This window comes from Mesocricetus auratus, unplaced genomic scaffold (genome assembly GCF_017639785.1).
Source record: "Mesocricetus auratus isolate SY011 unplaced genomic scaffold, BCM_Maur_2.0 Super-Scaffold_6723, whole genome shotgun sequence".
Lineage (NCBI taxonomy): Eukaryota > Metazoa > Chordata > Mammalia > Rodentia > Cricetidae > Mesocricetus > Mesocricetus auratus.
The window spans coordinates 3,004,424-3,031,875 of NW_024429183.1; the positions used below are offsets into that span (position 1 = coordinate 3,004,424).

A 27,452-nucleotide genomic window follows, 5' to 3' on the forward strand; every position below is an offset into this window, starting at 1 on the left:
CCTGCCTGGCGCTGCAGTTATCCCCCGCGAGATTACAAACCCAGTAGAAGCAGAGATTTCCGTGGGCTGGAGAGCGAGGTGTGCGATTCTGCTGCTTTGGATCAGATCTGAAAACTGAAGTTCGAAGTAAAGTTTATTTACGTAAGATGATCCCACTTTAAACCTTGCCAGCTGTGTGCCATGGAAACCCAGAACCTGTCTATTCTGTTCATTTATACTAGCACAGAAGCTGCCCTCCGCCAAGCCCTCAATCTTTTCCAAGCCTCCAATCCAATTTCTGCAACTGCAGCCTGGCACAGCTGGCTCTGGAGTTCCGAGCAGTGTGACCACAGGTCTTGGATCCTTTGGATTTGAATTTTTCATGCAAATATGTCTTAAATGTCCTCGATCACCTAAGCAATGACAACCGTGTTCCTTTTCACTGCTCCATCACATAGGCGTACCTGATTTACCTGCTGACCTGGTGACAGTCTTTGGGGCTGTATTCACCTTTGGCTGTTGTGACTGAGACTCTGAGCACTTGTCTGCAGCCTTTTTGTGAATGTGTGCTTTTAATTTTAACCTCTCTGGAAGGTGGGAATTTCTACCACACTATAGCTTCCATTTGCATTCTGGGGTGATGGCGGTGCCAAGTGTCCTACTATGTGCCTGCTGGATCTTCCTGCCTCTGTGTGGGGTCTGTGCAGAAGTATCAGCCATTTAAAAAATTGAGGCGTTAACTTAATGATGAGTTGTAAAAGTTCTAGATGTATTTTGGATACAAGACATTTTTCAGATAAACATCTTGAGACCATTTCTTACAGTCCTTTGTTTGCTTTATTTGTTTGTTGTTGTTTTTTAATCTCCAAAGAGAAAGCTTTTAAATGTCTGCAGATCCTGACTTATCTATGCAACTAGATGAATTTGTGTTTCTGCAGGTTTCTTCTAAAAGATCCATGTATTAGCTCTTATACTGAGATTTCCAGTGCGTTTGAAATGAAGTCTTGTCTGCAGTGTGAGACAGGGGTCAGGTGTCCCCTGTGCAACTCTGCAGCTCCTCCTGATCCAGCGGAGGAACTCCCTCTGGTTCTTACTGAGGATTACTGAACTGTAGCAGACACCTTCTCCACGGCACATGTGACGAGCAACGGACAAGTGAAGAAACAGCTTGATGGCAGTCCCAGGACCAAAGCAGAATTCTTCCTTTAGTGAGCATGTGACCGTGCATTCTGGAAGCCCTGCAGGTTCCTATTCCTTTCTGTTCCAGACAGACTCTTTTCCAATCTCTCTTGTGACTGCCTGTGAGCACATGGCCCTGCTTGGCCAATCAACCTTCAGGGAGAGTTCACAGAAAGATTAGGAAATGTTTTCCCTTGAGAAAAAAAAAAAAAAAAAGAAGTTAGTCTCCATTGAGCTGCTGATGGAGGCAGCCATGTTCAGACATGGTACCTAAAGACTCCTGCCAGGCAGGTCAGGAGAGCTGCAGGGATACCCAAATGAACCCCATTACTCTGCCGAGTCCAGCTTCTTACCACAGGCCACAGCGCCTTGTCTATATTGTGTGTTACACTAGATGGTATTTTACTATTTAGAAACAGCGCAGGCTTCACGCCCAAAGCTCTAGTCTAGAAAGTAACTTTCTCTCAAGTAAATTAAGTAACTGACTGTTTTCATCACCAGCCCTCTAGGAGGAGCAGAAGAATCAAGGATCAGGACCCAAGGGCCTCAGAAGAGAGAGCAAACAGCCTGAGAGCAGAATCTGGGTTCTAATGCTGCCATTCCTCAGCATCTCCCATGCCTGTGCACGCACCTGGGGGGAGCATCTGCAAACTCTCTTACCTCCGCATCTGCAAACTCTCTTACCTCTGCATCTGCAAACTCTCTTACCTCCGCATCTGCAAACTCTCTTACCTCCACCCTTTGTCTGTTACTCCTCAGCCCCCAGGTCCACCAAGCAGTCAGCACCTTCGTTTCTCTCTGTCCAAATGATCCCAACTGGAATCACGTGAGTGATCCACCAGAATTCTTCTTGTCCACAGGTTCCTAGGTATCAGATCTTCTTGTTGCCCCCCTCCCCCGCCCCGTGCTTAATGTGCAACAAAGACACAGGTCAGCTCTGTACCATGAGTGAGCTCCCCATGGCTGATACATCTTAACAAAACACAAGTGGTACCAGAAGTCACTGCTAACAGCCCCTTAGAGGCTGCAGAAGAGACATTGCACCTTAGCTTAGATTTGCACTACACCCACACTGTGTCCCCATCCTTCCTCCAAAAGCTTCATCAGATTCTAGCATTTTCTAGCAGACCTTATCCATGGGGACCAATAATAGCCTTCCCAGGTAAAAAGTCGGGGCTAGCTTCCTCACACTCCCAGTTCAGAAATACAGATGGTGGGAGCTGGGGGTCAAATGGCCAACATCCCATCCAGGGCTGCAATCCGCAGCCAATGCTCGGGTCAGGCACTCTCTGATCACACTCATCACCAACCCTGCCATTAGTGAATGCAAACCCGTACTTACAATCAAAGTGGATTGTGTGACCAGGAGGCTGAGTGCTTCCAGGAACACTGGCCACGTCCCTGTCTCTGTCAGCCTCCTCCACTCCACAGCATCTGTGAGCTCAGCAGTGAGGCCTGTGACATCAGGGACTGGGACACTCCCATTCCTCTCCCTCTCCCCTCTCAGTGTCATCTCTAGCAATTAAGCATGAGGCTCTCCCTGCTTTCCAATGATGAAGTTAAGGTCTCGGGGCCAAAGATTTTCTATTTTAAAATAGAAGTGCATGTGGTTGGCTATGTTACAAGCTTGGAGCAAACAGCTTGCATTTGGCATCAAGGGCTCTAACTTGGTGCCATCAGCCCAGAGGGCTGACCCCTTGGGGCATGCAGGTTGATGGTCAGCAGTGTTGTGTAGGGTAAGCATGGGGGGCTACTCACAGACACACAGATGCAAAGCTATGAGTCGTTGTCGCACAAAGGCTAAGCAAAGCCAATGCAGAGGCCCTAAACATTGGTAAGGAAACAGGACATTGGAAGGAAAGCCGGTCACTTACATTATATGTTGCAACTACACCTAAACTAAGTCATTCAACAAAACACAATGGTTTCCAGGATTGGGGGGCGGGTTGCTAAGTGGGTAGAGTACTCACTGTGCAAACATGAGGACCTGAGTTCTGATCCCACGGAAAATGCTGATCATGTTGACACATGCTTGTAATCCTTATGCTGGGGAGGAAGAGACAAGAAGACTTCTGAAGCTCACAAATCAGCCAGCCCAGTCTATTCGGTGACTTCAGGTTCAGGGAGAGAACCTATCCCCAAAACTAAGGTAGAACTGGGTGTGATGGCACACACCTTTAGTCCTAGCACTCAGGAGGCAGAGGCAGATGAATCTCTGTGAGTTCCAGGCCAGCCAGGTCTACACAGTGATACCTTGACTCAGAAAGAAATCAAAAAACAGGTGGAGAGAGACTGAGACTAGGAAATGATACATAACGTTATCTCTGGCCTCCACGTGTTCATGCGTGCATACCCCACGTGTACATACAGATATGCACGCAGCCATTTCTGACCACTCAGGACTGGGTGATGACAAGGTTCAGCAGGGTCTTTTGGCTCCCAGGTGTTAGTAGGATTGCCAAAGAGAACAACTGCCCTGGCTGTCGGAGCTCAGCTGAAGTCCTGTTAGACCATTCTCTCCTGCAGCTCATTCATAGGCACTGGGACTCCTAAGTGTGCATGGCAGCTTGGCTCCCAGGGGAGAAACATCCACGAGGATTAGACTGGAAGTGAGATCTCCTTCCCTCCTACTACAGCCTACCAGCCAAAGAAAGTCTCTGGCTCTCCCTGCTCAGCAGAGGACATGACAAAAACATCTGCCTTGGGTTGTCTGCCTAGGTCCACTACCTCTGGGTGTGATGACTGATGAGCCCCTCATCTGCCCTTCCCTGGTCTTACCTGCTTCTCCTGTCGTCACCAAGACACCGCCTGACAGGAGTGATGTAGAGGAAGGCTTTATATTGGCCCATGGTTTGAGTGGCTGCATTCTTGCCAGGGGAGTCATGGTGGAGTTCACAGTGGCCATGGAGTGTGGGACAACTTGCTCACATCTCTGTGGATCAAGGAGCAGGAAGCTTGAGCTAGAAGGGAGCAGGGCATGAGGCCCACCTCCCAGCTCGCCATTCCCTATAGCAACACCTGCATTCTAAAGGTTCCACAACCTCCCCAAATAGTTGGAGGGACTGAGTACTCAAATACATGAGTCTGTGTGGAACATGTCACATTCAAACTCTATTCTTGCCAAAATGCACCTCTCCTCCCTCAAGGTGCCTCTGCCAGACATATGGTCACACATTTCCAACAGAAGCATAACTAACATTCACATGGGTGCACATTTTACCAACAGCACCTGGATTTGATGCCTTCTCAGGAATTTAATCTGTTTTCGTGTATTTTGCTTTCTGGAGAGAACTTTCTGGGTCCTTTGCATGCAGCCTAGAAACTGAGCAGCCTGTGCCTCATTTCCTTGTCACACATTTCTTAGGAATCTAAAAAGAGCAGCTATGGTTTCCAGCACTGCACTCTCAGCAGCATTCACCAAGTGCCCTTCTCCACAACATCACCCAGTAGCTGCTTCCCTGATGTGCTGGGTACAGGCTCAGGTCCTCACCTCCCCCCTCCAGGGATGACATCATCCAGCCCTTACATTCTTGGCCTCCACTCACTTTCTGATTTCAGAGTCAGCACCTGACGTTCTATCTATTCACGGCAGTAGAACCTCACTTCTAGTACCTAACAATTACCATCAGCTGTCTGTCACGGCACCGCAACCCAATTTAAACCACAGAAGTTGAAAATAAAAACTGCCATTGACTTTCATGATTATGAAGATTAACTGGGTGGTTCATCTGCTCTGTGTGAGACCCACATGGCTGACACCTGTTGTCACTGAATTTCAGTTCCAGCAGCCTCATTTCTTTAGTGTTACCCCTGGAGGTGGCCAAGCTATCACCTAAACAGGCAGCAAGCTCACAAGAGGGATCGTCCCATTCCAGAAAGCAGGGGCTTCAGGTGGCCTTAGACTCAGCTCACACTCATCACAATCTGTGTGTAGGTCACAGTGAGTCCCAGACCCATACCAGGTGCAGGAATCCTTTTAGTGGCAAAGAACATAGTGCTTTGATTTCATTTATGTTGCTGTGATAAAACACCCTGGGGAAAAGCTTAGTGGAAAGAGGGTTTACTTTAGCCCACAGTGCCAGGTTATAGGCGATCACCGAGGGCAGGTCTCCATGACAGGAGCTTGAATCAGCCAGTCACATCCATGTGCCGTCAGTGCTTGCCGGTCACATCCATGTGCAGTCGTCAGTGCTTGCCGGTCACATCCCATGTGCAGTCAGTGCTTGCCGGTCACATCCATGTGCAGTCAGTGCTTGCCGGTCACATCCATGTGCAGTCGGTGCTTGCCGGTCACATCCCATGTGCAGTCAATGCTTGCTCGCCCTCAGCTCTTCTCTCACTCGCAGGATTCAGAGCTCAGCCCATGACATGGTGCTGCCACATTCAGGATGGGTCTTCTTAAATCAGTTAACAGGCAAGATAGCTCCCCTACACACACACACACACACACACACACACACACACACACACACACACACACACAGTCACACACAGGCCAACCTGGTCTAGACAGTCTCTCAATGAGACTCTCTTCCCTCAGTGAGTCTATGCTGTGTCAAGTCGGCGGCTACAACTAACCATGGCAAGTATTATAGAATGTGTGACTGGAGGCATGGGCTCAGAGGGGACACTGCCCAGCCCACCACCACATCCAGGATCTACCTGCCTACTCCAGGGATTTTTCTATTAGAGACTGTCACAGAAGGCCAGATTTTAAAAAGAAATGTGCAGCTGCCATTGGCTCTGACACTTTGCTGGTATGACTCTGAACATTTTCTACCCTGAAATCAACATTATGGGCCCACTACCTTCACCCTACCTCTCCCCGGCTTTGTGATGAGATGTCCTCAATCTCACAGCTTCCTCCGTCTGAATCGCCCGTCCCCTCGCATCCCTCTTAAGACAATGAGTAGAATGAGCTTTGCATCTGATAGTTTGCTTTGGCTGCTCTCTCTCTCTCTCTCTCTCTCTCTCTCTCTCTCTCTCTCTCTCTGTCTGTCTCTGTGTGTGTGTGTGTGTGTGTGTGTGTGTGTGTGTGTGTGTGTGTCAGAGACAGGGTCTCTCACTGAGCATGCATCTCATCATAGACCTATGCCAGTTGCCCACAGAGTCCCAGAGCCTCCCCAGTACTGGGATTCTGACAGTGCCCTGCTGCACCTAACTTTTAGGTAGGTGTTGGGCATAGAACTCTGTCCTCAAGTTCATGTATGTTTGTGCTTGTGTGAGAGGACTCATTTTGGTTCTTTCCTTTATTTCTTTTGTTTTTGACTTTGGTTTTTTGTTTGTTTGGTTTGGTTGGTTTTTTTTTTGAGACAGAATCTCACTATGTAAGCCTGCATGTCCTAGAATTCACTATGCAGAACAGGCTGGCCTTGAACTCATAAAGATCCACCTGCCTCTGTCTCCCAAGTGCTGGGATTAAAGGCTCGCACCACCATTAGTTCTTAAAGGAAAAAAAAAGCCACATTGAAACTGGCCTTGGAAACAGGAAACACTTTGCCGGTACTAATAGTTTGTCTTCACCAACCAGTTAGCAGTGGAGTGGTACCCAAGTCCCCAGCCCCCAGCCCCAGCCCCCAGGTCCCCAGTTCCCAGTTCCCAGTCCCAGGCCCCAAGGATGGGAATCTAGTATGTGAAGTGGTAAAACTAAACCATAAGTTTGGTAGCCCTCCCTCTGGGGATTGTGCCTCTGTGTGGTCTTGAGCCCTGCAGCATGACCCCAGTGCCTCTGTTTCCCAGAAGTAGTATACATTCCGATGTACTTTCTTGCCTGAAGTTTTTTTTTCATTCAGAAACTCAAATGCCAGATTAAAAATGTGTGTTCAAATGTGAAAAAAAAAGCTGTAGAAACATCGTGTGCATGGGGCACTTCGTTACCTTCTTCATGGTAGGCGGGTCACAGAATCCAAGAAGCAAGGGCAGACACAGGCCAAGGATCAAGTCCAAGGATCAAGTCCAAGACCAGCCTGGGCTGCAGAGTGAGGCTCAGTCTCAGAGCAGAACAAAACAAAACCCAAAGGTGCTACTAAACTTCTAGAAGTTCAAAGTCCTAATCCAGCCTGGAGAGCAGCTGGAATAAGGCACCATCCAGCCTGCAGCCCCCTGGGACCTTAGTTCTCCATCTAACAAAGACTGTCAGACTCAGTTAGCAGGTCTCAACTTTGGGGATGTTTAGAATCTTCTAGAAAGTTGTTTGTTTGTTTGTTTGTTTGTTTGTTTGTTTGTTTGTTTTAATGCCGATGCTGAAACCCCACCACAGACTCACTGTGTCAGTTTCTGGATGTCAAGCTCGGGTAACTACTATTCCCCCAGCGATTTCAGAACACAGCAAGGGTGAAGCCCCTCAGAGTGGGGTCTGTAACCCTTCAGCTATTTTTAATCTGAGATTCATTTCTTTAAACACAAGTTCAGCTCAAAGCATAATGTGCAGAGCCAGGGCTGTTCAGAGTGCCTCAAAGAGGAGGGCCCCAAAGTCCTGACTACTCAGTCACACCCAGCCCAGGGACCAGCCTCTACCCTCACCCCAAACACTGCAACCCACCCACCCCCCAACACACAAGACTTCTACTAGATCTGATTTGAAACTCCTGGAGTTGAGACAGTTTTTAAGAGCATTTGAAGAGTTCCGCCTTCAACATCATGTGACCCTGTCAGGGCAACCTACAACTGAGGCTTGTCTGTCTGAATATCCTAGCTCATCTGTCTTCATGGTAAAACCAGTTGTCACTGAGTCCTATCTGGCTGTGGATGGAATCATGTCGCAAACTCTGCCTAAATCCCAGCAACTTAGCCAGCTGCTAACTCCCAGATATACCCTCACTGGATATCTTGGTGTCTTGTCTCTCAGAAGTCAAGAGGACAGTCCCATCCTGCACTGCAGTGTCCACAAAGCAGCAGACACCACATTTCATCATTGCAGGAACTGCCATGAGGGGAAGATTGTTGCTGTCACACAGGAAATTAGGGAGGGATACCACTGCAGACACAGTGGAGGGGGGGTTTGTTTTGTTTTGCTTGTTTTTTGCTGTTTGTTGGAAACCAGACCTCAGCCAGGAGGTCCTACTTCTAGACCCAAAATATTTAAAACAAACTTCATTTTGCTGGCCAGGCTTATTGATGTTTGCCTGTAATCCTAGAGCCCACTTCTGTGAAGGCAGAAGAATCAGGGATTTAAGGACTTGCTACATAGCAAGTCCAAGGTTAGCCTGGGCTACATGAGACCTTGTCTCAAGAAAAGGAAAAGATAGAAAAGGAAGCAAGAGGGGAAGGAGGAAATTGGGAGGAAGGAAGGGAAGGAGGAGGAAAGGTGAGGAGGAAAAATAAAGACAAGAAAACCCTAAACCTTGTCTTTGCTGTTGGAGGTCAGAGGGTGGTTAATTCTGATGTCCCCTTGACTGGGCCTGGGATGCCCAAATTATATGTCATTTCTGGATGTGTCTGGAAAAGGGTTTCCAGATGCGGTCAGCATCTGAATCCTTGGTTCCATTTACCTGAAAGGGGTTTTTCTCTGAGGGCGGCCTGATCCAGTCAGCCCAGAGCCTGGGAAGAGCCAACAGGTTAGAGAAGTTGAACCAGCCCACATGCCCAGCCTGAGAAACAGCCTGGAAAGACTGATCTCACCCTACATTTCCTGTCCTTGAGCTGAGGTTTGTAGCAGGGTCTCCTCTGGCCCCCAGGACTTTGAACTTAGCCCAGAATACCATCATGGACTCACCTGGGCTTCTGTGTTAGCCAGGACTATTTGAGTCACAGGACTTACGGAATGACTCTCTCTCTCTCTCTATTTCTCTCTCTCTCTCTCTCTCTCTCTCTCTCTCTCTCTCTCTCTCTCTCTCTCTAAATTTATATGGTATGTACTGGAATGACGTACAGGCTACAGTCCAGATAACCTGACAATGGCTAGCTGTGAATGGAAAGAATCTAGTAACTGTTCAGCCCCACAGGGTTGGGTGTCTCATCTGGTCTTCTGTAAATGCTGGAATCCCGTAGAAGCAGGCTCCAATGCCAATGAAGGAATAGATGTGCTAGCAAGGCGAGGGCAAGCAGGCAAAGAGCCAAAGCTTCCTTCTTCCATGTCCTTAGATGGGCTTCCAGCAGAAGGTGTGGCCAAGGTCAAAGGTGAGCCTTCTCACCTCAAGATCCTAATACGGGCCTGTGTCTTCCTGCCTCAAAATCTGGGTCAAAGGTGTGTGTCTTCCTGCCTCGCAGAGCTGGATTAGAAATGGATTCACCTGCTTCAAACCAAGCAGAAAATCTCTCACTAGTGTGTCCTCCATTTCTGGATTGTAGTTCATTCCAGACATAGTCGACAAGAAGAATAGTCTTTGCAAGTTCTAACCTGAACTTGGCAGATGGAGGTGGCCTGTACCATGAGGCTCTCAGGGTCTGCTTCTAACTACAGCCTACTGGCTCTGGAGAACCCTATCCAGCACAATTAGAATCTCAGCCCAGGCAAACAGGGTGGAGTCCTTGGACAAGGGCTAAGCGGCGGCAGAGGAATGATGACTTGAAGCCTTTGATACCAGGGAAGGACAGCATCGTTCAGCATCCGGGCCCTGGGTCTGGTGAAATGGAGAAGGCCAGCCTCACTTGTGGTTTATATGCTTTTATTTTTGCATTTTTGATTATATGGGACCCAGAGCTTTATACCAGGCCAGTATTTTAGCACTGAGCTATACCCCAGCCCTACCTTTATTTATTTATTTATTTGTTTTTGTTTTGAGATAGGCTTTTCCTAAGTTGCCCAAATTGACCTTAATCTTACTCAGCAGCCCAGACTAGCCTCAAACCTGCTATCTCCCTGCCTCAGCTTCCTGAGTGCTAGGCCTGGGCAACCAGATGTGGCACATGTAACCTCGGCGACCATAATGTGATATCTGGTTAATACAATGTTTTCTAGCTGTCGTGGTACATGGTAGCATGCCTCTGTAAGGCACTATCAGTTCCTGCAGGGAAGTGAACAGCGGTGAACCAAAGCCATGCATTATTCAACCAGAAGTACCCGGTCACTCCCTACCACCACATCTAACAGCCATGGTAACTAACGGCTTATCCAACGAGAATTTCTACAGGAGTTATCTGCCGCTAATTTCCACAGCCATCATGATGGGCAGACATTGAAGGCTACTTCATCCCAAGTGCACAGAAGAAAAACATGGCAAGTACCCAGAAAACCGTCTGCAGAGTCCAACTGACTGGGAATGCTGATGTGTCTTGGTTCCTAAGCCTGGAGAAGCTAGCATGGTGTTAGTGACTTCTCTTACTAGACAGAATCAGGGAGGAAGGGTGTGTCTGGGCTCTCTGTCTGAAGGGGCACAGTCGGTCATGAAGGTGAGAGTACGGTGGAGTTCATGGTGGCAGGACACACAGCAGCTGAGACTCATCTGGAAACAGGAAGAGACCAAAGGCTAGAATGTGTTACTCATGGGCCTATCCCCAGTGACCCACTTCCTCTATGAGGCCCCGCCTCCTCAAGGTCCTATACTACTTCAGCACAGCACCAACATTTAGGGACCCGGTTCTCAAACACAGGAGCCCAGAGAGGTGAATCTCACATCTAAACCATCATGAACACTGAACACCACACAGCAGCAGCTGGGCCCATGCAGAGCTGTGTCGACTTTACAGAAAATGGGACTACATGCTCAGCCACACCCCTTCTTCTGTGCCAAGCCAGGAACAGGAGCACCTCATTGGTCTCCCAACCCTAAAAGGCCCTGCCTGTCCACATCCATCCACCTCACTGGCAGGTCCCCAAGGATGATCATGAATCCTGGGGCCACTCCTGGAACAACACATGTCTCCCATTGCAATTCCCAGCTGAGCCGGTTGTGTGTGTTTCTGGTGACAATGAGTAACCTCTCCGAGAGCCCAGCTGTGACGTCTTCATCCTGGAGTCCCAGCAATTGCCACAGAAGTTCTGAGCAAACGCTGAGTCGGCCAATGAATAAGCAGCCCACCCGGGCCTGCCCTCCTCCTCACGGCTGCCCTCCTAAAGTCTACCTCTCCAAAAGTTTCAGTTCTGTGGCTGCTGTGGGGACCTGCGAGGCACAGATCCTAGAAACTCAGTCAGCAGACAGGATAATTTAACAAGTCTGGGATGGCGCGGCTCTGATGCAGTCTGAGAGCGGTGTAGGAAGAGTTCTCGGGGTTGGGGGAAAGCAAAGGCCGAAGTGGGGGGGGGCTTCTTCTTAATGAATGTTTGATGCAGCTGTTGGTGGGTGGTTTAGTTTTCAGAACATCTGGAAGTCACCGCAAGACCTCAAAGCTCCATCCTCCTTTGCGATCCAGAATTACGTAGCCTGAGATTGGGTAATCCCTGGAAACCTGCGAGGCCCTGGGGGTGGCAGCGAGCACACTGGTGGAAATTCCCAACCCACATTCCTGAGTTCGGTTTGTCCACGCTCAAGGACCGTGGCCTCTCAGTGGCATCTGTGGACGGTCATCATCAGCTGGCGTCTCTGGCTCTACTCTGACCCCCTCGATGATGACAACTTACGGTCTGCGATGATTTCAATCGGAAATATCCCACACAGGCCCGTGTCCTAAGTGCATGATTCCCAGCTGGTGGCCGCAAGACCTTTCCAGCTAGTGGGCCACCGTCATGTGTCCTGTTAGGTCTGTTTGGAATTAGATTGGAGTGTTTGGAATTACAAGCTCCAAGTGGCTTGTGTGGCAGTTTAAAGTGGTACAGTGATATATCCCATTTTCTTTTTGATGGTCTTTTAAAAATATGTATCGCAGGCTATCCCCAAACTCAACTATACAGCTGAGGATGACCTTGAACTTCTGATCTTCCTGTTTCTGTTCCCAAGTTCTGGGAATCACTGGTATGTCTCACTGTGCTTGGCTTATTCAGAGCTGAGGGTGGAACCCAAGACCGCAGCTTGTTAGGCAATCACTCTACCCAGAAGGCCACAGCCACCACCCTGATTTTTCTAATGGATCATACTAATAAGCCAAACAGTATGTCTGTCTTTTGGTGGTGGTGGTTGGTTGGTTTTAGTTTTTGCTACTATTGATTGGGTTTGGGTTTTTTGAGACAGGGTCTCACTGTGTTGACCAGGTTGATCTCAGACTCAGAGAGGTACGTCTCTCTGCCTCCCAACCACCGGGAGCCAGCCTTGAGGTGCAACTTACACCCTGCGGTGCTGGAAGCCCACAGCTGAACCTGGCTCCACAACCCATGGCAGGGAGGAAGTGAGGTCACAGGAGACAGGCCCTAGAAGAGGATGCTGCTTCCCCCACCCTGTGCCTTCCAGCTGCATGAGGTGAGCAGCACCCTCTGATGTATATCCCCACTGTGAGCGCTGTCCAAGCACAGACCAAATGACCACACCCTGAAATGGCTGAAGCCAAGAGTCAAAACAAACATTCCAACATAGGAGACTTTGGGGTGCAGAAAGCTAACGTGTCACTTGGCTACATCTCCTGGTCCAGTAAGCCAGAGACCAAGCAGAGAAAAAAATCAACTTGAGTAGGCATTTTAATGAAAATGAGACATGTAGGGGTCCCACTGCCCACTCAGCCTGCCCCAGTGCCATGACTATCAGTGGAGTCATGGGGAGAAATTGTATGGGGAGTGTGGAACGCAAGGGCCCTGGAAACAGCTGAGGCCAAGGGAGAGGAGGAGTGCCAGTCAGAGGCAGAAACTGCTGTGGGCTTTGAGGAACCACCCTCGGCATCCCATCCCCTACCCCAGGTCGGCAGGACCTGAGGAAAGGGCTGATGCGGACACACCAAGACTCCAGCATCGTCTCTCCTGTGCTATATCTGAGTCCCCGGCCCGCCGTCTGCAAGCCTGACACAGCCCCTGTCATTCTGCAGAAACTGACCTCAGGGCCAGAGAAGTGGCTCAGTCTGTAAGGGCTGGCCCTGCAAGCATGAGGACCTGAGTTTGATTCCCTGAACCCACATTTTAGAAGTCAGTCGTGGACATTTGCTTGTAATCCCAGGGCAGGGGAGGCAGGGACAGGTAGATATTTGGGGCTCACTGGATGGCCAGTCTGAGCTAATCCTAGAATTCCAGGCCAGTGAGACCCTGCCTCAGAAAGCAAGTGATGGCACCTGAGGAACAGCACACGAGACTGGCTTCTGACTCACACACACACAGACACACACACAGACACACACACATAGACACACACACTCACACACACACACACACACACACCAGTAATACCACTTAAGAAAAAAAAGATGGAGGGGCCAGAAGGGAAAGGAACAAGGGGCTTCAACACATGCCAGCAAGCTCAGGCAGCAGGGCTCACTCACAAAGCCCCAAGCCCCTCTCCTCAGCTCGGCCCACCTCCAGCACTGTCTACTCCCAGGAGCACCTGGATGTCTTAGTTAGGGTTTCTATTGCTGTGATAAAACACCATGGCTAAAAGCTACTCAAGAAAGAAAGGAAGTCAAGGCAGAACTCAAATGGGACAGGAACCTGGAGGCAGGCGCTGATGCAGAGACCAGGGAGGGGTGCTGCTTACTGGCTTGTTCCATATAACTTGCTCAGTCTGCTTTCTTTATAGAACCCAGAATCACCAGCCCAGAGATGACCTACCCAGAGTGAGATGTCCCCCTCCCATATCAATCCCCAATCAAGGAAATGCCCCACAGGCTGGTCTACAAGCATTTGAAGGGGGCATTTTCTCCATTAAAGCTCCCTCTTCCAAAATGACTCTTGCTTGTGTCAAATTGACATGAAACTAGCCAGCACAAGTGACTCCTTGTCATGCTGACACACACAAACCCATCATTATTCAACCAGGACCTTTCCTTTTTCGTCTATCCTCAAGATGACATGTTAATAGTAATATCACAATATACAACATCCTAACTTTTATAAGTCCCAATCTTTAAAAATCCAAATACTTTGAAATAGGCAAAGTCTCTTTCAAAGGTCAAAGCCTCTCTGGGGCATCTGCAAAATAAAAGAATAAGTTGCATGCTTTCTTACTCCAAGAAGGAAGAATGGGGGGGGGGCAGCCACAACCAAATCAAAGCAAAACAAGTCTACAGTGTGATAAGCTCAGTGGTCGGCATCTGGAATCCACCCATAATCCTCTGGGCCCCCAAATGTTCCGTTTCTCCAGCTCTGCCATTCACAGCATACACACAGTTTGTCTCCCAGACCCAGGCCACCAGCTTCACTCCACAGCTACTGCTGTCCTTGGAGGTCATGTCCTGGTATTGACCTCTTCAAAATTTCAGAGTCTCCACTGAAACTGGGCTACACCTTCATCAACAGCCTCTCCTAGACTCAGCTTCCAGGGATTTTAACACTGCCAGATGGTGGCAACCTCAGTTTCTCTCCATAAACCCTTTGTCCTGAACCTTCTACTTCAACTGAGGCTGCACCTTCACCAATGGTCTCTCCTGGCTTCTCACAGTGCCAAGCTTCAGCTGCTCTCCACGGCCCCTTCACGCCTTCAAATCTAGCACACATCACCAAGTCTGGCTGTCAAAATAAGAAGCAGCCTTGCCCCCTCTGGATCACAGCTTCTGTGTGCTGAACCTGAGGAAATAGTCCCAGATTTATGATCCTCAGAGGTGTTGGATTCTTCTTAGTCTCAGCTGATTCTTTGTCCCCAGATGACCAGACTCCGCATACTATTAATTCAAAATATCACATAAATATTCCTGATAGAGTCTTTGCTTCCCTCTGAAATATCACAAGCCAAGACTCCGTTGTTTTCACTGGTAGGATAACACTGAGAGTGCTGCTCTCAGTTTCCACACCAGCTCATTAAAGCTCTGAATACATAACAGTTTTTCCAACCCGAAGTTCCAAACTCCTTCCACAATCCCCCCAAACACAGTCAGGTCTGTCACAGCAATCCCCGACTCCAAACTCCTTCCACAGTCTCCCAAAACACAGTAGGGTGTATCATAATATTCTGCTCCTAGTACTAACTTCTATCTTGGTTAGGGTTTCTAATGCTATGATAAAACACCATGGCCAAAAACAACTTGGGGACAAAATAATTTTTTTTCTGTTGCACTTTACAGTCCATCACTGAGGACAGCCAAGGCAGGAACCGAGAGTAGGAACTGATACAGAAGCCACGAAGGAATGCTACCTACTGGCTTCTTCAGCCTGCCTTCATCTACAGCCCAGAACTACAGCCCAGGGTGGCACCATCAACAGGGATCTGGTCCCTCCCACATCAATCATTAACCAAGGAAATGCCCCTACTGTCTACCTACAGGCTATTTTGATGGAGGCATTTTCTCAGCTGAGGTTCTCTTCCCAAATGACTCTAGCTTGTGTCAAGTTGACATAAAACTAGCAGCACACTGGTGTAACGTGTTGCCTTCCCCGCCATCCGTCTGGGCCCTGCCACAGTTGCAGTCCCCAAATAACACACAAGACACTATATTAATTATGAAGCTGTTGGCCGTTTGCTTGTTTCTTGCTGGCTAGCTCTGACGTAAGTATTTAACCCATAATTGTTAATCTAAGTATTTCTCTTACCGGAGAAAAGGGTCCAGACCTCTTACTCTGGCGGCCTACATGGTGTCTACCTGTGTCTCTCTTTCCCAGAATCCTCCTCAACTCCTAGTCCCACCTATCTTGCTTCCCTATTGGCCAACAGTGCTTTATTCGAACCAATCAGACACATGTTTACAGAATGACATCTCCCAACACACTGGCATTCTAGAAAATCCCTGAGAATTCTAGGCAATATCCCCCTGTCTTTGGCTGAACGAGGAAATGCTGAAGTTAAGAAACAAAGCTGACTCCCTCACCACAGAGCAGATGAGGGAGTCTGGAGCACCCCCTTCATGCTAGGCAAATGAATGAATGAATGAATGAATGAATGAATGAATGAATACTGGCTCTGCCACCAGGCTGAAAGTTCTGACGACACAGGGCTCTCACAATTACCTTCTCTGTGAACCAGGGGCCCTGCACACAAGTGCTCTATTAATTCAAATGTGTGACTGGACTAGCACAATCACTTCCCTCAAAGCACTTCGGGCTTTCTTCTCTCAGCTAAACACTTTCTCCAGCCCTGGCCTGTAGAGAACAATGTGATGTGTGAGTCAGCCTGGAGTTGCCTGTGTTGCCTTCTCACGTTGGGTGGGATGGTGCTTGCCCTCCCTGTATCTTTCTCTTGGGCTGTGTTTCTTTTCAGAACCCAGGAAGAGCAGACAAAAGCTCAAGGCTTATAATTTTGAGGGAAGAGGGGAAAATAGATAGAACCTTTCATCACAGAATTTTCTAGCTCTGCCCTGGCTAGTATAGCCATCCCCCATGGCATCTGAGCACTTTAAATGGAGCCAGTATATCCACATGTCCAGTTTGCAGTCTGACTTTAGTTCAGTTAATTTATACAAATGCCAGGATCCGTGGAAGGCCCTAGACTACACCCTTCCCACTTCCAAGGCCCTTTCCAGTTCTGTTTCCCACTGCTTCTCCAGCACCCCACGCCTCTCGTAGGAAGGTCCTTGTGGTGGTATGTTCCCACCCCGTGTGTCATGGGCTCCATGAAGCCACTCCTGCCTGCCTTACACATCCCCTCCTTCTCTACGCCCAAAACAGTGCTCAGAGTATAGAGGAGGCTCCCAGAGTAAAAGCCTGAGCAACCTCCTCGTCTGCCTGGCTGGGCTCGTAGGGGACAAGTGCTGATTCACCTAGCACCCCTGGATGCCACTCTCAAAGGACCCCGGGTTCCAGAGTTCCTGGATCCAGAGAACTGGAAATCTCTGGGTTATGGTGGTAGTGGTCACTCTGGGCCTATCTTCACTCACACAAGTCTCCAGCAGGCTGGTCAAGGAGGACACAGTGCCAGAGGTCAAGTTCCCCACAGTAGCCAAATCTCTCACGGCTCTCATAGCTGTCCCCACACTCACAGCCCAGACCCTGAGGCCTTCTGCTTTGAGTAGGGAGCCAGGGAGCCAGCATGGCTGCCTTTGCCAGCTCAAGCACTCCATGCCACTGTCCCCACACCTGAGAGAAGACTGGCCTTTTAGCAGGGAGCCAGCCACAGGTGCTTTCCCACAACCAAGGGGACAAAGACCCTTCACTTTACCTTGCTGGGAGAAAGGGTTGTGAATGTGAGCACACAAACACGTGTGAGTGTGTGTGTGTGTGTGTGTGTGTGTGTGTATACATGCATGTGAGTATATACATGTAGGCATATGTGCCTGTGTATATATGCATGTGCGGATATGTATGCTTATGCATGTGTGTTCCTTAAGCTGTGACTGGTCCTTTTTCCTCTGCAACCTTGCCCTCTGAAACCCTCATTTAAAACAGAAGCTATCAGAGTGAATCCCCATGCTGGCCCTTGTCCCTCTTGAAGATCTGCCTTGCTTGAGGCTAGCAGGCTGCCTCCTCAGTGGAGCAATCGTCCTGGACACACTGCGCCTGTGAGTGCTGGGGAGGCCTCAGGCCCCCTGCCCCCTGACAGGAGGTTTACAGTTTATAATCTGGCCTGTGTAAAGCACTTGTCAGCCGGATCCTCCAGTCTCGGCCGACCACCCAGGCAGAAGGCCTGCAGGAAGAGGCTGCGTGCGCAGTCAGCTCGAGGCTGGCTGCAGACCCACAGGACTCAGTTGCACGGGGGACTTTTTTGGCATTATCTGCTCAGCCTCTCTACTGCAAACGCAGCCTTGTTTATATGGAGCCATTCCTGCATGCTAAATTTGGAAATTCTACGTATTTCTCTAATCCGCCAGGCCCCAGGCAGGATGGGGCGCCTCTGTGAAGCCTAGCCATTTTCCCAGCATCTCCACGTGAACCTCCCAGTGAGTGGGGAAGGCCCTGAGCCTAGGACTAGCCATGCCCACCCCATCACTCCTGCTGTCAGCCTAAGAGGCGTTGGTCACCAGGCTACAGTCTTATTTTAAGTGTCTGTGTACAGCTGCGTGATGTGGCTCCCTCTGGGTCAGCTGGTATCTAGTGGAGTCTCCAGGCTTCAATCCACTGGAGGAGGAGGAGGAGGAGGAGGAGGAGGAGGAGGAGGAGGAGGAGGAGGAGGAGGAGGAGGAGGAGGAGGAGGAGAAGGAGGAGGAGGAGGAGGAGGAGGCTGGGCACAGAACCTCCCCTGATAAGGGTTCCGGGAGCCGGGCTGGCACGCTAGCAGGGAGGAATGTGAACTAATAAGTCACACTCACGTTTTTATCTGGGCTGCTGAAGACATCTCCAAGGGAGGAAATCACACCATTCTGGGCAGCAGATAAAGGAGATGGAGGCAGAGATGGTTCATCCATGCGGTCCGCTCCCCCAATCCTGCCCCAAACCCCTACCTGAGCAAAATCCTTGGAATTTGGCCCCAAGCCTTCTTGCTGCGCCTGCAATAGCTTATCATGCTGCTGCCTCCGAGACCCAGCCTCTCTGGGCCCCACTGCACCCGCCTCCACCCTAACTGCCAGGCTCCCTATCCCAGCCTGCGCCTCGGGTGGTCTGAACTCTCTGTGACATTATCACAGGGAGCCCAGGACCAGATGTCCCACAAGGACAGAGACATGGAGACCCAGGGCTCAGCTTTCCAGGGATATGTCCTATGCCTTTGCTTGCCTGGCCATGGGGCTTCTTTGCCACCACAAAACAAGGTTATTTCCAAGCTCCAGGACAACGCAAAGATGGAGAGCGGGAACCATGCACATGTTTTCAGAAGGGCTTAGGCTGGGCCATTCTACCCAGTCTGAAGTTGGGTTTCTCCCAAGCAGAACTTAAGGCAAGAATTCAGTTTCAAATGGATTGCAACACTAAATGGGAAGAAATGAGTGAGCCAGGGAGTGACCCAGCCTCTGCACAGGCCTTGTCTGTAAAGTTCCCATCATTGCATGGGCCCCCCAAAGAAGTTCTATAGAACAACATGGAGGGTATGCCTCACAGTCACCCACCTAAGGGAACAGAGAGGTAGGATAGGCCTAGCAGCCCTTGTCATCAGCTGAGGGATGCTCCCAAGCAATATCATTTCTTGGCACAACTGGCCTACTGTCTGCAGGGTAAAAGCTGGTTTCAACAGCAGACAAAACCCCTGGAGATGAGGATGGACAGATATCAGACAGAGATCCAGGGAGGAGCACAGATGGAGCCCAAACCTAGGAAACCGTATCTTCTGCTCCGGGACACTCACCTCCCCTGCCTCACAAAGGTAACCTGCTGGCCCAGAGCATTGGCCCAGGAGTTTTATCAATTCTGAAGGCTTCCTGCCAGAGCTCCCGTTTCCTTCAGGAAGATACATATTTTATGGGAATAGGTCCCTCACACAGTCTGTTGAGAAAACCCCTGATCCCAAGGCCCATGCTGCCATGCAGGTGGTCAAAAATGAACCCTGATGGCCACTAAGATGGGTCAGCCTTCACTGTCCACTTCCTAAGACTCAGGATCACCATGGGAAAGAAGCTCTGGGTCTGTCTATTCGGATGTTTCTAGATCATGTTAATGGAGGTGGGAAGACCTACAGTAAATTTGGACCACACCATCCTAAGAGCTATGGTTCCAGACTGGGGGAAGGGGAGGGCAAGCTGAGCTCCAGCATTCATCTCTCTGCTTCCTGATTGCGGTTGCCATGAGACCAGATGGATGCCTCCCACTCCTGCCTCCAAGCCTTCCCCGCCGTGATGGACAGCATCCTCAAACTGTGAGACAAAGTAAACCCTTCCTTACCTTGCTTTTGTCAAGTGTTTGGTTACAGCAACAAGGACAGTGGCTAATGCAGATACCCACGTTGTCATCGGGTCTACCCCAAACCAAAACACATCAGCCTCTCGTCCCCCGGAGACTCCTGAGAATTGCCTGCTGAACGTTGGCTGGGTTGGGACTTGCTAGGACCAGCTCCTGATAACTTAAATTCTATATTTTCAAATGAGAGGACTCTGTGATCTTTGGAGAAATGGACAATGAGGCCAGAAACACAACAAATAAGTTTGGATATCGTGTAGCATCTGAGAGTAAATGAGTGTGCTGGCGCACACGGGAACCCTAATGGACTATCGCAGGTCAGAGTAGATAAATGCTGAGTGTCCCAGTGGCTAGGGACAGAGCTTTTGAGCCACAAAATAAATATTGTATTTATAACCCATGATATAAGCATCATGGGCTCACAGTTGGATAATAAATGATTGAATAAACAAGTCAACAGGGAAGATGAAGAGATTCATCCATGTGGAAGGAGGCCAGTGAACTGGTGTAGGTCCTACCCCTAACAGAGATGGCACCTCAAGTCCACTCCTTAGGACCACCAGGAAGAGAATGAGAAGGTGAATAATGGAGAACCCAGAAGCAGTCTCAGCTAAAGAGGAGGCACAGGGCAGGTTGGAATCGTGCTGGAGGCTGATGCGATGCCCTTGACCTGATGGAGTGATTCACCCTTGCTCTTCCTCAGAAAGTAGCTTTGCTCTGTGGGAAAGATACCTGATGGATCTCAAACAAGGAGCCTTCTAGAGAAACCCTGAATAGCATAAAACTCCCCCTGGCTTTAAAACTAAGATGCTTCAAAAACAACCCAAGCCAAGGATCTCAGAAGACTCAATGGCTAATGAGGGACCTGAGGAGCAAGGGAAGACAGCCCAAAGATGGCGCTCACTGTCAGGGTGTTGGTGTTGGTACATCAGTTACTACAGCTGAGCTGGGTTACATAGGGTGTTGGTACATCAGTTACTACAGCTGAGCTGGGTTACGTAGGGTGTTGGTACATCAGTTACTACCACTGAGCTGGGTTACGTATGAGGTCCCAGTCGTCTCAGGGAGCCTCTGGCAGAGATGGCAGGTCCTGGTCACTTCATTTCAGCTCCCTGGTCCAACAGACACCTGCTCCCTGAAAAAAGGCTCTTGGGTCCATCAACTCTGCACTCTCTGCTGTCATTTGTCTGTTTTTAGATGCTCTGGCCATCAAATCTTCCTATTTTCACCCAAACCACCTCCGTGGAAACATCAACTCTGTGTGTGCTCAGGGCAGCGCGTACACTGAGCACTTGGGCACGCAAGGCTTTATAATGTCACCGAGGAGAGAGTAAAGACATGGGGGTTATGTTTACGGTACAGCCCTACCCATCAATGTGATAGCCTCCCTATAAAGTAAGCATTGCTGGGTTGATAGGCAGGTCCCCTCTGCAAGGAGTTATGGCCAGTCACCATGTACCATCCATGACAGGAGGGGGTCTGCTGACCTGACCTATCACTCCCATCCTTGTGTGTCTGACCCAACTCATCCATTTCGCCCATCTTGGAAGAAGCCACCAGTATGGTGGTGTCTTAATCAGTGTTCTGTTGCTGTGAAGAGACACCATGGCATCTCCTTATAAAGGAAAGCATTTAATTGGCGCTTGCTTACAGTTTCAGAGGGTTAGTCCATTATCAGTGTGCTGTCAGCATGGCAGCACACAAGCAGACAGAAGGATCTGAGAGTTCTACATCCAGATCCACGTTAGCAGGAAGAGAGACGGCCTGGCCTGAGTTTTTGAAACTCCAAAATCCATCCTCAGTGACACACTTCTTCCAATAAGGCCATGCCTCCTAATCCTCCTCAAATATTGAGATCCTTCCTTAATGACCTCGAATTTAAATATATGAGCTATGGGGACCATTCCTATTCAAACCAGCACAGATGGGGAGAGGACTGAGGTGGGAGGCAGATGGGGTGGGTACACAGAGCCTACTCAGCCCTGGGGAGGTGGCCTCCAGCTGAGCCACAGGAATGGGGAACACCAGCATGGCCCTGGCCATCAGCCAATAGCCCCTGCCACTATCTACTCTGCCATACTCTAGCAACCTTCATTCTGATTCTACAGAGAGCCGTCTGTGCAGCCTCAACCATCAGCTGAAGAAACCGAGGCCCAAAAGTGAGTGACACATCTGAGGTTGAGAACATGTCCATGCAGCCCCTTCCCTCTTGTCATGACTCTGAGGATTCTGTCCACCTTTGACCTCTGGCACATCTCAGCTTTATGCATGCATGTGTGTGTGATGTATGTATGTATGTATGTATGTATGTATTCATTTCTGAATGGTGACTAAACCTAGGACTTTGCCCATGACAGACAAGTGTTCTACCACTGAGCTGTATTGTACCCCTGTTTTTACTCATATTTACACTGAGACAGTCTTATTAGGTTGCCCAGGCTAGATTTGAACTTTCCATCCTTCTGCATCTGCCTCCAGACTAGCTTCAATTAAAGGTCTGTGCAGCACTAGCAGGCTCCGTTGCCGATGCACTTTGGTTTTTGTTGTTGTTCTTTTTTTCCCTATTCTGTCTTATGAGACAGTGTCTCGTGTAGCCCAGGCTAGTCCAGAGCTCATGATGTAGCAAGGGGTGAAATTCTGGGACTACAGGCATGAGCCCTGCCCCAGGTTTACATGGTGGAGTCCAGGGCTCCATGCATGAGCCAGTCGCATGCCCCCAGCTCCTTAGGCTTCTCTGAAAGCCTGCCCCATCCTCCCTTGGGGCTTCTCCCGAGCTTTCACCACTCTTCCGTGATGGACACTGGCCACCACCATCCCAGAGCTAAAACCCCACTGTGGCTCCCAGCAGCCTAGTCCTGTGTGCAGTCTGGGGGAGGAAGGGCACCACAGAGAAAAACCTCATTTTTCAGAAGATGCTCGGTCAAAGAATGGCTGCCTCACGTGACCAGCGCCCCAGGGCAAAGCAGACAGACGGCAATGCTAAGTGCCCCCAACCGCATGCAAGGGAAGGTTCCCGGAAGAAAACAGCGCCAGTGGTCCACAGCCACGAGCCTGGCCCAGCCGCATGGGTAATTCCAGGACAGACACTGATTAAGCTGCTTTGGTTTTGGCTTTGAACTCACAGAGCTCCAGGCTAGAGGAGGACGTCAGCGCTCATCCTGCCTGTGGAGCCTCTCAGGGGCAATCATGGGCGGTGGCCAGGTTCCCACACCCACCCCAAGCTGCCTGTGCCCACCACCATGAAACACCACAGAGGAGAGAGGCCCTCAGTTCGAATCCCGTCCTGCTACTAACGTCCTGGTGGTGCCAGTTCCCTGAGATATATATTGAGCACTTCAGAGTGTCCCTTTCCTGTTCTAAACTCCAGGACGCTAAAGCCAGGGTGTCAGCAGGGCCAGGCCCCTCCACAAGCCCAGGGCAGCCTCTCCTAGCTCCCCCAGCTCCCAGTGGGACTTCACCCCACGCCATCTCCATCTTCGCAAGGCCTTCCCTTAGCGTGCCTGTGTCCCTGTGGTCCCCTCTTTCCTTAAGGACACCAGTCATTGGGTCGGGGCTCCCTCCATCCAGCACGACCTCACAGCCTCGTCTTGACTTGGGGATGTTTACAAAGACCCTATTAACAGAGTCAGTGGGGATAGGGCATGTCCTTGGGAGCACTGGAGCAGGAAGCCGTGAGCAGCCGCTCCAGCTCTGAGCCATGAAGGAACCCTCTTAGAGCTGCATGGACAGTCCCCTTCCCAAAGCCACACGCAATGGTGGCTGCTGCTCCCATCACCCACAGGCACAGGAGCTGCCCAGCAGCCCCAGGTACGAAGTCAGAAGGGATTTATACCCCATTTGGCCATGGAGTGAGTGGATCCGTGGGGTAGCTGCAGCCCGTCTAGGCTCCTCGGTTCTTTCTGTTCAGGCTCTGGAGCCCTGTCAGGGTCAGGGTTAGCGCATCAAGTCTCTGCGCCTCCATCATCATCTTCATCTAACGTGCTTTGAGAAGAATCCAGAGGTCTCAGAGCTGACAGGCTGATAGGTACTCAGGAGCGCAGACCAGTGTCCAGGCCAGATCCTACAGAGATCTGCTTCAGGGGCCCCACAGGAGTCATGTTTGAGCTCCAGGAACCCACATGTGACCCTGTGGCCCTCCACTATGCCTTAACCTCTGTGCCCTTCCTGCCTGTCATTCTGTCCCTCAAGATTGGCTTAAAGTCCCTCCCTAAGGATGCCACTCACTGTGCCCTCCACAGAGCTGTCCCTCCTCCCTCCTTCCCTGCTTGCTCTGGCACAGGCAGGCCAGGCTGTGGCTGCTCCCTCTGTCACCTTGGCCACCTCCTCTGGGCCCCACACTTCTGGGTGCTTTTAAGCTCCAAGCTTTCTCTTTGTCTTTGTGAGTCTCCCCACCAACACCTCAGTTCCCTCAAACAACTTCTCCCACAGATGTTGAGGCCATCTCCTGCTGCACCAGCGTCCTTGAGTCTGCAGGATCCACAGACAAGTGCAAAGACACCATGTGGCTAGATGGGACCTCCTGTGTCCCAGCCATGCCACAAGCAGGATGTACCCACCAGGAAGAGTGAAGGTGGTTCAGCGCCTGCCCTGATAAGCAGCACGCCCCAGCCCAGCCAATCAGAATAAGGGCTCACTGCTTAAGCTCTTGAACTAGACACAGCTGTTACTGCATTGGTCTGCTCTGGCTGCTATAACAAAATGCCACAGGTCAAGCAGTTCAGAAACAACAAAAAGGGATGTCTCAGTTCTGGAGAGAGGGAAGGCCCCTATAGGTTCAGCATCTGGTGACAGACACTGATCATTAGATGGGGCCTTCTAGCTGCGTTTTAACGTGGAGGGGACAAAGAGGTCTCTCTTGGGCCTTTCAGTCAGGGGAGGCCTTGCCAAGGAGGTGGCTAGAAAGCCAGGGAAGGGAGAATGCTAGCACTAGGACAGTAGGGGGAGGGCATTCCCGTCTGAGGGACCGATGCACGCACAGGTCCTGAGGTGGGAGAGCAGGCCTTGTCAGGAACTGACAGGAGGCAAAAGCAAAAGAAAGGAGTAAGGGGACGGCATTCAGTCACACGGGGTTTCCCAAGGGCGCAATCGTGCACTGTGCCTCCCAGCAGTGAGAAACACAACGGGGGCTCACACAGTGTGGAGCTATCTGACTGGCTGAGGACTTCTCGGGAGGCAGCAGATGCATTAATCACCCTCCTGGGACAAAATGCCTGGCAAAAGCTACGCGAGGAAAGAAGGGCTCACTCTGACTCAGTTGGAGAGTTCAGCCCATCGTGGCGGGGAAGTCGTGGAGGCAAGGATGAGGCCACTGGTCACAGTGAACCACAGCCAGGAGAAATGCTTGCCGGTGCTCAGCTCACTTTCCAGGACCCCAGCCTAGGGAATGGTGCTGCCCACACTCAGGGTGCATCTTCCCACCTGGAAGCATCCTCACAGACAAGCCCAGAAGTGTGCCTCCATGAGTTTTTAAAATCCAGTCAGGTTGTTGTTGAAAATGAGTCATCAGACAGGGCTCACTGGGTGCTGGGCAAGTTCACTTGTGTCATGTTATAGATGCTAGGCAAGAGTGTAGGCAGGTGTGCAGTCAGGTACTGGGAAGTGTTTGGGAAGATACATGCGCAGGTATGTGGCAGGTGTGAGTAGGTGTATAGTAGGTATACAGTCAGGTGTGGCAGGTGTGGGTAGCCATATAGTAGGTCTACAATCAGATGTGGGCAGGTGTGTGGCAGGTGTGTGGGCAGGTGTGTGGGCAGGTGTGTGGGCAGGTGTGTGGCAGGTGTGTGGCAGGTGTGTGGGCAGGTGTGTGGGCAGGTGTGTGGCAGGTGTGTGGGGAGGTGTGTGGCAGGTGTGTGGCAGGTGTGTGGCAGGTGTGTGGCAGGTGTGTGGGCAGGTGTGTGGGCAGGTGTGTGGGCAGGTGTGTGGGCAGGTGTGTGGCAGGTGTGTGGGCAGGTGTGTGGCAGGTGTGTGGGAAGGTGTGTGGGCAGGTGTGTGAGCAGGCAGACATGTGAGAAACACAAAATGATAAAACAGAGGCTTGAAGAGTACAGAGCTGTACCCAAGTGCGAACAAGAGCAGCCATTGACAATAATGATGGGAGTTCTCTCCTGGCCTGCACACTGGTTTGAGCCTTAGCCAGTTATTCTGAAGGTATGTGACTGCCCAGTTTACTGTGTCCTGGGGAAGCCTAGAGTATTGCCAGGCAAGCTGGTACCTGTGGCTCTCCAAGGTCCCACGAGGGGCTTTTTCCACATGGGCACAGCTTTGCTCTCTTGGCCTCTTGGCTCTGGCATCATCAGCCACACTCAGGAAATGTCTTGGCCCCTCATTCACACTAAAGTGTAAATGACTAAGAAGGTGATAATAACCTCCATTCCCTAGGGTTTTACATTTTAAGTGGGCTGGGAGGATTCTTGAGCCAAAGACAAAGTTCCCAGTGATAAAATGACTGAAATACAGCATTTGGTAAAGAATCTGAGTAAATACTGCTCCAGGGAAGATGGAGAGAAGTGCTGACAAGCACAGCAAAGATGCCCTGAGTCAGGAAGGGGCAGGGCAACCCTTGAACTTGACACCCACAAGCACAGCTACAAGCCAGAAAGATGGAATGTTGGGTGTCAGGAAGGGGAGCCACTCCCACAGGCTGCTGGTGAGGAGGAAAGCCAGCACAGTTACTCTGGAATCTACAGGTGGGGTCACCGTGTGGTCTGGAGAGTCTACTCCCAAATCTACACCCAAGAGACATGGAGCCATGTATTCACAGGGATATTCTTCTAGGAATGTTCATGGCATGATTAACGGCCATAAAGCCAAAAAACCCAAAGCCCCCCCCCAAAAAGATGACAGAATGGACAAACCTTACCTCTGTGCAATGGCGTATTATTCAGTTGTAAAAAGGACCAAAGCATCCAATGCCGGTGGAGAGTTGCCAGGAAGCACAGCTAACGGAATGCAAAGGACGGACCCAGGACCTTGCGTGAGCTACGCAAGCACTCCACTGCTGACCTGTAATCCCAGCCCCACTGACTTCCTACTTCTTTTTATTTTGAGATGGGGTCTCTGTGAGTGTGGCAGTTGATGCTGACTGCTGCTTCGGTGGGATCTAGAGTCATGGAAGTAAGGAGACTCTGAGCTCATGAGGAAGTTTCTAGATGAAGCTAATCGATGTGGGAAGATCCACCTAGCTGTGGTGGCACCAGCCCATGCACTGGTGCCTGATGCCCTCCACCACGTCATTCTGGAGGAGCGTCTCTGAGTCTCCACTTTTCTCTTTTCCTCCATGAACACACCCCGCTCTGAGAGTGTAACATCTAACCGTGTGTGGACGCTAACCACAGGGCCTTGGCAAATGCAAGCACACTCCCATGTTACCGGCTAACACATGGCGGTGTCTCCAGCAGTGTAGACGTGGGACTTGGTGTTTTGCAACTGCTGATCCTCAGATCTTCTCTGGCTTCAGTTTCCCCATTGGAAGCATGGGGATGGTGAAGGTACTGGCTTCACTGGGTGGTGATGGCCCCTCCCAGGAATCAGTGCCGTGCTACCTCATGAGGGCCGCCATAATGTAGATCCTTGATCCTGTTCCTCCGGCCTCGTCTGTGTCACAGCAGCACCAGGCTTGTTTGTAGCTGCACAGACTCATGGGACCCAGGCCAAGCTC

The 27,452-nt window shown here is 50.4% G+C and overlaps 1 long non-coding RNA gene across 1 annotated transcript; it reads right to left on the bottom strand.

Moving 5' to 3' along the window:
- Positions 1-115: 115 nt before the first annotated feature.
- LOC110341452 lies at positions 116-27,452 on the bottom strand. Its single transcript, XR_005873231.1, has 6 exons — positions 26,655-27,452; positions 3,937-4,090; positions 3,129-3,204; positions 2,501-2,982; positions 1,891-2,050; positions 116-1,351 (listed from the first exon to the last, which is right to left on the bottom strand). It is a non-coding gene; the product is annotated as an uncharacterized LOC110341452 (long non-coding RNA).